Source organism: Rhinoderma darwinii, chromosome 6 (assembly GCF_050947455.1).
Source record: "Rhinoderma darwinii isolate aRhiDar2 chromosome 6, aRhiDar2.hap1, whole genome shotgun sequence".
Lineage (NCBI taxonomy): Eukaryota > Metazoa > Chordata > Amphibia > Anura > Rhinodermatidae > Rhinoderma > Rhinoderma darwinii.
In genome coordinates this window covers 27152067-27164595 of record NC_134692.1, presented here as the reverse complement: position 1 = coordinate 27164595, position 12529 = coordinate 27152067, and the positions used below count along the sequence as shown (strand labels likewise).

General features: G+C 40.4%; 1 protein-coding gene and 1 pseudogene across 4 annotated transcripts in view; one reads left to right on the top strand and one right to left on the bottom strand.

The window, feature by feature from the left end:
- KCNH7 (potassium voltage-gated channel subfamily H member 7) overlaps positions 1-12529 on the top strand; it is a 260266-nt gene that overhangs the window by 111233 nt on the left and 136504 nt on the right. The window lies entirely within an intron of this gene.
- LOC142656751 (U2 spliceosomal RNA) lies at positions 10895-10964 on the bottom strand (annotated as a pseudogene).

Genomic DNA, 12529 nt, shown 5'->3' with positions numbered 1-12529 from the left:
ATACAGAACATCATAAAATGCAATCTCAGGCCCAGCTCTTGGAAGGTACTTGTTCTCCTTGTAGCGATCTAGTTGGTGTAGGGAGATTTACAGGCAATGCACCCTGGGGCAAATTAGCTCTCCTCCAGCCAACCAGTACCCTACTCTGTACTTACAAGAAGCAAAAACTATGAAGCAGTGCGCTCTACCGATGGATATCACTGGTTTGGCTGATATCCCGAGTTTTGTTTCAAGGCTCCTTCATGGTTTGGGGTTTGACCTTCAGGGTAGTTACCTATAAATGGCACTAGAGAGATAGTTTTCTTCTTTTTGGAGGAAAGCTTACCGTAGGACTTCCTACACCAATATATGTCGGATTTAACATGGGCAAATTCGACACAGTGAACATACCCTAAGAAGGCTAAGACAAGTGGAGTTATCTCACAAGGTTTTTTTGTCAGGAATAGCTGACCGTTTTATAGTAGGTAAGGCCTCATGCACACGAACGTAAAAACAGCCATAATTACGGCCAGTAATTACAGGAAGGTTGCCCGTTCCGTTGAAAAATATAGAACATGTCCTATTTCAGGCCGTAATAACGGTTCGTGCAGGCCCATAGAAGTCTATGGGGCTCCCGTAATTACGGGTGGCTACGTGTGTGCACCCGTAATTACGGGAGAGTTGCTAGGCGACGTCAGGGGATAGTCACTGTCCAGGGTGCTGAAAGAGTTAACTGATCGGCAGTAACTCTCAGCACCCGAGACAGTGACTACCGCTGGAGTTAATAGTATTAAAAGTTAACTTACCCAGAACTCTTCTTCTTCTTCTTCCTCCAGTCCGGCCTCCCGGGATGACGTTTCATCCCATTTGACCGCTGCAGCCAATCACAGGCTGCAGCGGTCACATGGACTGCAGCGTCATCCAGGGAGATCGGACTGGATGTCAAAAGAGGGACGTGTCACCAAGACAACGGCCGGGATACGTATGAACTTTTTTTTACTTTCAAACGCTGCGGAAACTCTGCCTGAATGGGCTGCCCCTTCTCTCTATCCTGATAGAGAGAAGGGGCTGCCGATTAGTGCAGAGAAAACGGGTCCGTAAATACTGGTGGAATACGGGTCGAATACGTGTGACAATGGACCCGTATTTACGGGAGGAAAAAAATATGTTCGTGTGCATGGGGCCTAAGGGAGGTACCAACAAAAACATCAGGTTCTACCCTAAAAACCCTAATGCTTATGGCATTATGACCTTGTAGGCATCTAAATGTGTTCTGGTCTGATAGATGCAGATAAAATAATCCATTCTTTTACTACAAATAAGAGGGTTTCCTAACCTGTGGTACCATGTAGTAAACTGACAATACAAACACATACACAGTGTAAAGAGATAACGGGACAAGCACTTTAAAAGACCTGGCCCTCTGAGATTGCTTAAGACAATAGGAGTATAGACACAAATCAATGAGGACATAGAACTCAGACAAGTGCACAAACCTCGGCTAAAGTATTCGTATGTTTGGCGGGTGTAATAAACAATTCTGAAGGAAACTCAAGACATTTCAGGCACAGAAATAAATCTGAAAGAAAATGCTGTCTCAGGGTGACAGGTTTACAATTATTTTAACACTATTTATTACAGGCAGGGATAAATACTTTTTTCTCTTTTTAGGGAGGTTAAAAATTACTCAGAAGATTTGTTAGGCATCTATGGTAAAGGCAGGCATATAAATCGGGGAATAAAATTGTATCATATCATCTCCATCTATTGGTTGAAGTGATATGTTATACGTGTATAAAATTAACATATGGTTATAAGTATAATTCCGCTTTTCACAACCGTTCAAATCTACAGAAAAAGTTGAATAACTTTGAAAATTCTTTGTTTTTGTAAAATGTTTGTGTTATTTCTACATTAATAATTATAGCTGGTGTCAAAATTCTGCTGGTTGCCCTTGGAAACAGACAGTGGCTTTTCTCTGACCTTCTGTCAGACATGTGTTCAACTAGCTTAGCTTTGTGTAACTATTATCTGAGCTCCCACAATTCACTGCTTTCTGGTAACCCAAAAAAATTTGTGAGAGTAAAATTAAACTAGTGGGTTTGTAGTTAAAGGGGTTGTCTCAGACCCATTTTAAATTAAAGCCAGTTTAGTCATCAGATGATCGCCCCGGGTTGGCTTCAGAAACCCCTGGACAATAGCTGATATCGCTACGTGGGGACATGCATCTGTCTGTGCGTTTCCCTGGCTTTGGCTGATGCATGTGAAATTTAGTGTTACATCTATAAGAGTGGCCGACCAAGTGATACGTGGACGGGCTGGGTCAGACAGATTGAGAGTTACTCTTCGTTAGTAGCTCTCTGCTCTGCCTCATAGGGGAGGGTCCTGAGTGGGGGCCTCTAAGATGTTCAATTGCCCTAAAAGGGCAAATGGAATGGGGTTGTTTTCATGACTTATGAGAAAGCCCTTTTAAAGGAGATGTTCAGGGTTCAAACAGCACCAGATCTGTTAACAGGTTGAAAGTGGTATTGCTACTCATTCCCATTCACTTCATTGGAGCTGATCTGTAATACCAGACACAACCAATGTGTTGCACATCTAATGAGTTAACACTGGGTTTAGATTTAGATACTTTATAAACACCTTCATCTGCAATAAGTAATAAACATCAATCAAACAATATCCGGTGTGCATTACAATAAGTGTCCCACCAGAAACACTCCATTGAAGTTAATGTTCCCTTTCTAGAGTCCGTATTACAGGATCTGTATATTGCTATTCTGATAACTATTAACATCTGAATTTTATGGGGGAGTGTGATTCTCTTTGAATATCCTGCACATGGACAAGTGTGGTGCAGTTTCTGGAAGAAAGCAGCTAAGTTTTCAAAATCCTGGACAACCCCTTTAAACTAATACACTTTATTGGCTAACTGGAAAGGTTGACACCAGGTTGACTAGAAATGGACAAAGTTATTTTAAAGCATACCTAACCTTTTGTGTGACTTTCCAGGATAAACTGTCATACTGTATATGTGTACATGAGTTATAATAATATTTCCAGCCATCACATAACTTGTAGGCTGCATTTTTGTGGTAGTTTTTTTTTCCTATATAGGTTCTATTTCTAAATATAAGTGTTCCCTGAGCTAGTGGGTGGAGCCTAACTGCTATCATGTCTGACATACACTGCACACAAATAGAAGAGAACATCCTGCTCCCCAATATCTTTGTAGCACACCTTCGGGTGCAGCAGCAGCATGGGGGAAACCATACAGCAGTAAGGAGCAGTGTAGCTGTGAATCCAGCACTGGGGTGAGATAAAACATTTACAAGAATCTACAGCAGCATATTTTTTGTCTCTCTGCCCCTCTCTCACACTCTGCTCGCTCCTCCTTAGACTTCTATGGGCAGCATATAATCAGTGTGCTAATAATTCAACTTGTCTCTCAAGATGGATTTTAGCAGTGAATTAAGAGTAAAAGAGAAGTGCCTGATAAGTGGAGAAAGAGGCATTTTTCTCTAATAAGCTATATTAGAAAGTTTCTTATATGTCCTTGTACTATTGATTTATGCAAAATGTGTTGAAAGGTTAGTGACCATTTAAGGAAGGACTTAGTTCTACAGCATAATCAATACATCCTTACAAAAAAAAACTATAGGCACTTTTGCTACTGACTTATAAACAGTGTACATTTCCAATTTTTTAGTAGATCCACTGCTTTTATTCTTGCCTTGTTTCATACCCCTATTTAGGTTAATAGGAATTGCATAGCAAGTGAATATGGATAACGACACCTACTATTGGAAACAACCACAGTAAGTTTTAGAATTCCATAGCAGGTAGACCATCCAGTCAACTCTTCCTAATGTGAAATGTAGACTTACACTTCGAGGAAAGCCTTCTCGGTTTTAGATTTTGGCCAAATCGGGAGGTACACTTTAAGCTACTTATGAGAATTAGATGACATCATGACTACCCATATATCATTTTTGTTGTTCCAGTATTCTGATTATATTGAAATAATTTATCCTTTCTTTATAAAGTGTGCGACTAGAAGGAAATAAAGTATAGATTTCTTAGGGTACTGGAACTGTATTATTTTTATGATATTCCAGCTTATCTCTCATGCAATAAAATTACATCACCAATAGCCTGATCTTAAAATGTTGTGTATCTGTGGGTGACCATTAAATTAACTAAATGCGAAGCAAAGCAGATGGAAGCATTTCTTATTAGATTCCCCTTACCAATTCAGAATTCTCTCGTACACTACTGCACTAATACGGATGTAGCCATCTTTATCTGGACTCTGATAACTTGTTGCAGCGTGATATCACACACCAAAAGCCATTGAAAAGTCATTGAAAAAGTCAAGATAAAGGATCTTGCCACTGTGTATTTAATGCGTTAAAAGTCAAGATAAAGACGACTACATCTGCATGTTGTAATACAAAACCCTACAAGAAAATAGACCAGTCGCAATCGATTCACTCAATACTGCATTTAACAGTGTCGCCTTATTCATACTTCCTTCATGCCAATTTGGGAGTTGCAGCTGACTAATTGCCATATATATTTTGTATCGGACTTTGTCTTTGATCACACTATCATCTATACCAGAAGTCATCACGTGGTGATGGATCTATCAGCACCAACGAACCCCATTGACTTTGATAGGGGTCTGTCGGGTTCTAGTTTTATTGAGGGCAAGAATAGTGTGTCAAACTGCACTAATCTTGCCGTCAATACAGTGTGAACAGACCCTTATATATGGGTCTTGCATTGGTTCGGTTTTCTGACTCACAATATGAGTCATGAGTGCTAAACATGGTATGGTTGAAAAACTATTGTCTCATAGCAACTTCTTTTGTAATGACCTACACAAAATGTTTAAGTCCTTAGGAAATTCTTTGGTAAAGCCAACAAACGTAAATAGCCACCACTAGGGGGAGCATACATCATAAAGTTTTATTATTGTCATCAATGTATAAAGCGCATGCAGTTAGATCCTAAGCACACCCTAGGACGGCTGCTCGTAACCAGAATTTTATCATTCAACCCTATGTCTATGCAAGGGATTTTGAACTCTGTATCCGAAGCGGATCGCCGACAACTATAAAGATTTCTTAAGAAATTAATCAACACAAAATAGTAGACCTGTTTAGAGAATAGAAAAATAGTGTTGATGGGTAGACCTTCCCCTTTAGGCAACCAGGTTAGTCTTTAGGCAATTATTATTATTTACTGACATACACACCAGCAAATAAGAAGTTAATTTACATAATAGAAAATGCTAAACATTAGATCAAAAAATGCACTTTTTATAAAGAATTTCAAAGGTCACCTTATTGACCTGATTCCTGTTCAATATCCATCAAACTTGTGGTCTGTCAACCTATACCATGACAACATTGCAGGTCATTTGACTCATTTAAATCAATTTACTTATGAAGAAATAGACTAGAGAAACCAATCAATACAGCATATGTGGAAACAGAGCAACGTGCCAAACTCTGCAACTAAAGCTTGTGTCAGCGTCACTGAAAAATTCCACTTAATCTATATTAAAAGAACATTAAAGGGATTTGCAGTATCAGACAAAAACCGGGCTACTTTCTTCCAGCAACAGTGGCGCGCCTGACCATGGGTTGTGCCTATTTCTGCTCTTTTGGAGTGAATGGGGATAAACTGCAACACCAGACAGCCATGTTTTTCAATCTCTGGACAACCCCTTTAAGAAGGTGAAAGGCAGCAGTGGGCCACCCTGTAATCATCACGACAATGTCCTTATTTTGGCAACACTGTCAGGGCCAGTTCACACTGAGTTTTTTTACACGTTTTTTGACGCGGAGACCTCGTCGGAAAACGCGCCAGAAATGGTCGAAAATGCCACCCATTGATTTCAATGGGAGGCGGACGCGTGTTTTACTGCGAGCGGGAAAAAACGCTCACGGTAAAAAGAAGCGTCATGCCCTATCTTCAGGCGTTTACGCCGCTGACCTTCCATTGACATCAATGGGAGGCAAAGAAAGCGTATTTCGCGAAGTTTTTTCCCCTTAGCACTCAATGGGCACGAGCGAAAAACGGTGCGAAAATCGCAGCAAACGGCGTGCAGGAAGGTCAAAATCTGCCTCAAAATCCCAAACGGAATTTTGAGGCAGAATTTTCCTCCTGCAAAAAAAACTCTGCCTAATACTTGTAACAATTGTTGGCTTTTGTACTTCCCAAATAACTGAAATTATGTAAACATCTGATAAAAAAACAAAGATATTTCAAACATTGTGACTTTATTTCATTATTGTTTCATAATATTTTACTTCTTGCATTAAATCAGAAAACAAAAAAAAATTACCAGGACCTTTAATCTTATGCTATGTTCACATGTTTAGGATTTGATGAAGATTTAGTCGTGGATTCTTATTTTCTGCGCAGGTGCCGCACTGAAAAGCCGAGAGTAGTCCTATTGAATTATAATGGGGCTAATCCATGTGCAGATTTGCTGGCATATCCGCAGCAATCCGAGTGTCAGTCTAGAATATGATTGGTGAGGATCCAACACCCAGACCCCGCACCGATCAGCTGTTCTAGCTGTCTCCGGATGTTATGCAGTGGTCAGTGCCGGAAGCAGGCGACAACGGTGACAGTACAGCGACCGTGCTACAGTACTGCAACTCTGCACCTATTCAGGAGAACAGGAGCAGAGCTGCAGTAACCCAGCACGGGTGCTATATTATGACTGGAGCCATCTGCTTGTGGGACCAACTACTGCATAACATCCGGTGCAGCTGATCGGTGTGGGGTGTGGATGACTAAACCCTGCCGATCATATATTGATGACCTATCCTGTGGATAGGTCATCAGTATGAAAAAACACCCCATGCCTGGACAACCCCTTTAAGTATGCATATCTAGGCAGATTTGCTGATCTGTTTTGGGTAAGCTCCATGACAACTCCGGTCAAAGCTATTATGGTGGCAAAGTTTGTTGTTACCCAGCTATGGAAAGGCTAAAAAGAGTTTTTTTGAGCTGGACCAAAAAGGAAGACCGAATGACCTCCATTTCCCGGAGATGTTTGTTAATATTCCATAACAGGAAGGTATCACATATTTTTAGCTCTATTAAGGGTTTTATGACCTTTTTTAAAACGATATTGTATTCCAGATTGGGATATACCAAAGCATCTCAAGAGCTTAATTTCATTAGCTTGCTGGTTGCTCACTGAGGAAGGTCCTCATTTAATTAGGTTTTATTCTATGTCTTTGCCTCATCTCATTAAATGTTGCATATGGTAAGTATTTTCTGAGATTAGTATAACTGTATCTTACTGCTGGCATTTTATGCTGTGTAATGAAGACCATTCTCTAGACAATTAAATTGCACCCATTTTAGTTGTGTCTTCCATTTCAGTCTTATATAACTGTTCGGTATGGCTCCTGCTTCAGCAATTTCATGATTTGTACGGTAATTAAAAATTGTCCAAATCATTTTAATAAAATATATGGGATATTTGTGACTATATTGTAGCAATACGAAGCCAACTTTTTCTAGGTTTCAGCATTAAAGTGTAATGTAATTGCGCTCCCATCAGAGTTTCTAGAACAAGATACCTCAATAAAGACTTTTTATGTGTCTCCAGAGCTTTGATTATAAACTGTATTTGTATATTTTCTTTGTTTTTCCTTAGCGTAAACCATAGAAGCGCTGAATGCAACAAAATAACACTGAAACTATTTCTAATTGATAATTCGCTTTGGATTGCCACTAGAAATTGCAACTAATAATGTTAGACCTGTCTTATAAATCCACCAATGGTACAAATTGTACAACCACATTGGCCACTATTATTTTTATATTACAGATCTTCCTTGGTTGCATAAGTCATTCTAACTTTTAGATTTATCTAAAATACTATACACCCCTTTGTCACCTTTGGCGCACTGTGTTCTATATAGGTGACTAAGGTTCATTTTATATGTTGTTTAGGTCCATATAATTCTCCCCATATTGTATAGATGTAGTGGAGCTGAGTTTGTCATTTGGTGCAACTCATCATTTTACATAGCACTACAAGTAAACCCTCCGCATTATTGTAATTTAATTACCACAAGAAACGCTGGATCTCCAAAGAGTTTAATGAGTCAACACAACACATAGTGGCGTGGCTAGACTTCACCTGGGATGAAGATTTGGTTGTAGCGCTAGCCCTGTATCTAAATACCTTGGCCAAGGCAGAGTGGTTTGTTTGGTGCTTCTCTGGCACCAGGATTTGGGGCACCCCCGCGCGGGGAGAAAGAACAAAAATGAAAAATGACTGCGGTACCAAGGACTTAAGTTATAAAACGTAATGATGTTGAAGGATCATCATTCTTTTTTGGCCTAGTTCACACAGAGCAAGCGACATGCTCTTTCGTCAATGGGAGGTGATTTCGGACTCCATGTGAACTAGGCCTTAAATTATAGTTCCACCTTTACAAATTAATTCCCCCCTTTAGCTGCTGGAGTATTCTTCGATCGGTTGTGGGGAAAATTCCAATTTAAATAATTTAAAGGGCAAATCAGATCAAAATGTTGTTGATCATGTGATTGAAGAATGTGATATCAAACCACCACTGATTTTCAGAATGAAACGTCTCTATAAGGGTATGTTCACACGATGAGAGGCATTTACGTGTGAAAAGACAGACTGTTAACAGCTGCCTCGTTTCACACGTAAATGCTCCTCCTCGTAATTTACGAGGCGTCTGAGACGCTCGTAAATCTTGAGCTGTGCTTCATTGAGTTCAATGAAGAACGGCTCAAATTACGTGGCAAAGAAGTGTCCTGCATATAATGTATATAAGTGTCCTGCATATAATGTATATAAGTCTCCTGCACTTCTTTGATGAGGCAGTCCATTTACGCGTCGTCGTTTGACAGCTGTCAAACGACGACGCGTAAATTACAGGTTGTCTGCACAGTACGTCGGCAAACCCATTCAAATGAATGGGCAGATGTTTGCCGACGTATTGCAGCCCTATTTTCAGACGTAAAACGAGGCATAATACGCCTCGTTTACGTCTGAAAATAGGTCGCGTGAACCCAGCCTAAACCTCAAACCTAATTGGTGCAGCCAACTGCCGAGGAAATGTAGTATTACATGGTGGTCATTCATTCTGATGGTGCAACCATTTTTAAATCATTGTGTGCTGCGTCTCTACAATGTATAGAACAATAAGCATTTTTCAGTATACACTATGCAGTAATTGTGATTTCCATTTGTATAAACCAAAAATCTGTTTTTGTGGTGCGTTATACAAATAATATAAAGGTGATTTGGCATTCTATGGTCCTGGAATGTATAATGCCCATTTATTTTCTACATATTAGGGGTTATGAGCAATACTTATTGGCGGACTGTCCCACTTTTTTTATGTGAGATATGTAACTCTGTATAATATCGGTCATTTTGGCCATTTAATTTGTCATTGTTTGCATTTTTTGTATTGTGAAAAGCCGAATAAAAAATTTATTTTGGAAATCAAGGCGATTTTGCAGCAGCAGCAGCAGCAAATTGCACACACTACTCATTGCATTTTTTTCATTGTGTGATCTCTGCTTTTCCAACAGAATTTTTACAGCTGATGTGTTAACATGCCCTCTTATTACTAAATAATTTAATGATGCAGCAGATTGAATATTTTAATGTGTCCAACAGCTTGTAGTGTCACAAATGCAAAGGGACCAGGAGAAAAGACTCATGGGGGAGCACATATCAACATGAATCGACATTTGCCTATGAAAAGAAACATAAATATACATGAACACTGATTTAAAAAAATATTTTGGCACAAGTCACATTTTTGGAGACTAAGATATTCAGACTACTGAAACACAGAGAGGCTAGCATAAATGCGCACAGCACATTATAATATAATTTTTTTTATTGACCCGTCATCGAATGTCCCCTCTACTGTAAATTAGAAGAATATTAGACGTCACCAAGGAGTTCCATGACCACCTAAAAACATGACACTGAGTGCATTTATACAGATGATTTCTGATAGTCTTAGTAATGTAAAGTAGGGCTATATTATTCCTTATAATACAATAATACCCACCTTTTTTTTTTATGAAAGCCTGAGCCATGCTTTCTATCACCAAGGTGCAAAAAAAAAGTGCAGGGGTGCCACACAAAAAGTGCACAAGGATGCGGTCTATCGCAGGCCCTTCTCTTAAAAGAGAGAGGCCCCGCATAACCGTTCCCCGACCCTCCAAGCCATAGGCCAAGAGGGTCGAGGATCGATGATCCCCCCCCCCCTTGCCGAAGCTCAGGGAGACCCAACAACACTGCAAGGCTTCTATGTGGGCTGCCACCCCAGTGTCCACCTTGGAGCCTGTTTCTACTTGCACCTCCCCTCCAAAGAAGGGAGGCCGGGTTGCAGGGGAAAAAGGAACCAGAAGGCCACACATTTTCCCCCTAGACCTTGGCAGGGTCCCAAAAGGGCACCGCATCCGAAATCCTGTGACAAATGTGACAGTGACAAACACACAGTGAAAAACAAAATTAAATAAGTGGATGTGCGCTGTGATACAGCCTGGACATCCGCCAGGTATAAAAAAAATCCTCATCTCCCAGCCAGAAGGCCGGCAGAATAAAGGTGTGTGCTCAGAAGTGTGAAAGAGAGTGCGTGAAAGTGTGCCTTCACTCAGTGGGATCCCAACCCCAGTGATTCAGGGCACCCCAAGGTCACCAGCCTTGGGGCACATAGCAACTCGGACTTCCAAACTACCCGACCTCCTGACCTCGTCACCTGGTCACCTACAAATGGTACCTTTTAAGCCAAGTGCGTACTCCAGAACGATGACCGTTGTGGCTCCCTGCCCTCACCTCGGCGTTCTGTCATCCCCCTACGATGGTCCAAACTTCCACCGACAGGGATCATTACTAACCTCAGCTTGGGCAGGTACTACACTTGATCTTAGCCAAAAGGCCGAGAAGCGATAATACCCACCCTACTGCTGCAGAACTTCTTATTGAAGAGTAAAGGGGATATTCCTGTATATCATTGTATAATACACACTGCAGCTGTTGAAGAACTTCTTTTTTAGAGAGAGAAAAAGGACTTCTTGTCAGTCAATCAGTGGTTGGCACAAAATAAAGGACTTCCTGCAAATGTGATCTGTGGCAGACTGTTTCTGGAGGCTGAGATGAATAGCAGCTACGTAACGCCACTCATCTCTATGTGATCATCAGGCTATGCCGTCAGAGTGTGAGGTTTATAAAACTATGATTTACAAACATGCAAATGGAGAATTATAAAAATTAACATATATTGAAAACTATATAAAAATGTAGAGTAGAATAGTGTATTACTGACACACAGTGAAATCTCTCCAGAAGACCACCTCTTTGAAAAGACCATTTCCTTATCCAGACCAGATTTCTTCTGACAGATTTTTAGTATCATCATATATTATCCATACCGGCCATCCTCTTTGAGAAGACCCCCCTCCAACCCGAAGACCACTTTCAATGACATTTTAGATGGTCATCCCAAAGTGTTTTCAGTGTATCAATATGCATCATTTTAATTTAAACCAGTTTCAAGCTATAAAAAAGCTAGTGTAATATAGTGCTGAAGAATATTTTGGAGTCATGTATATAAAAATTTTTGAAGGGGTAGCCGGGAATATTATAACTTTGTGATATATTCGCATCCATGTACGAACACTTCACGATGATGAGGACTGTAAACATGCCGGATGATAAGTGTCAAACTTCTGAAAGTTTGCTAAGCTGTTAGGTGTGTATTTGTTGACAAGTTGACAGTTTACAGTAGCAACGAGCAGAACTGTGAATGCAGCTCTGGACTACAACTTCTGATGACTTTCCTGGGTTTGTCCTAGATTACTGAATTTGCTATACTGTTAGTAGTCGTTGAAACAGAAAAATGCAAGGAACACAGCATTCCAGAAGCAATGCAAGGTCGTCTCTGTTGGGTTTGTCACCATATACCCATTCCTGCAAAACACTGTGAAGAGAAGGTTCACCTTTGCATCCACTTGAATCATTCCAGCTTGTAATGTAATTCCCGAGTACACTTATTCAAGTAACAGAGGAGGGCAACAAGGATGAACAGGTAATAAAAAAAACTTCCCTAGATGTTTTTTTATCACTGTCAGCTGAATACAGACCCCATTTATGGCACCTGTAGTCAGAAACTAAATGCGTTATATACAGAACTTGTATTCAGCTGACATGGGAAGCAGCCACAATGCAGTCCCTCTTAGCCTTTCCCATCCTCCACCATACATTTAATGAAAGCAAGTCAGTAGCGATCAGTGTCAAAATGTATGGCAGTGGGATGGCATGGGCACAGGATGTGTACCTGTGCCATCTCCTGTGATAGATAGGCTGTGATTCACAGCTACCCTGCCGCGGCATCATTTGACATTAGAAATAACACCACTCCTGACTTCATGGTCAATAGCGCCTGTCGGAAGTAAATGTTGAAGGTTCTATATTAAAGAAGTGCTGGTAGTGTATATTGTTGACGCAGGTCTCTAG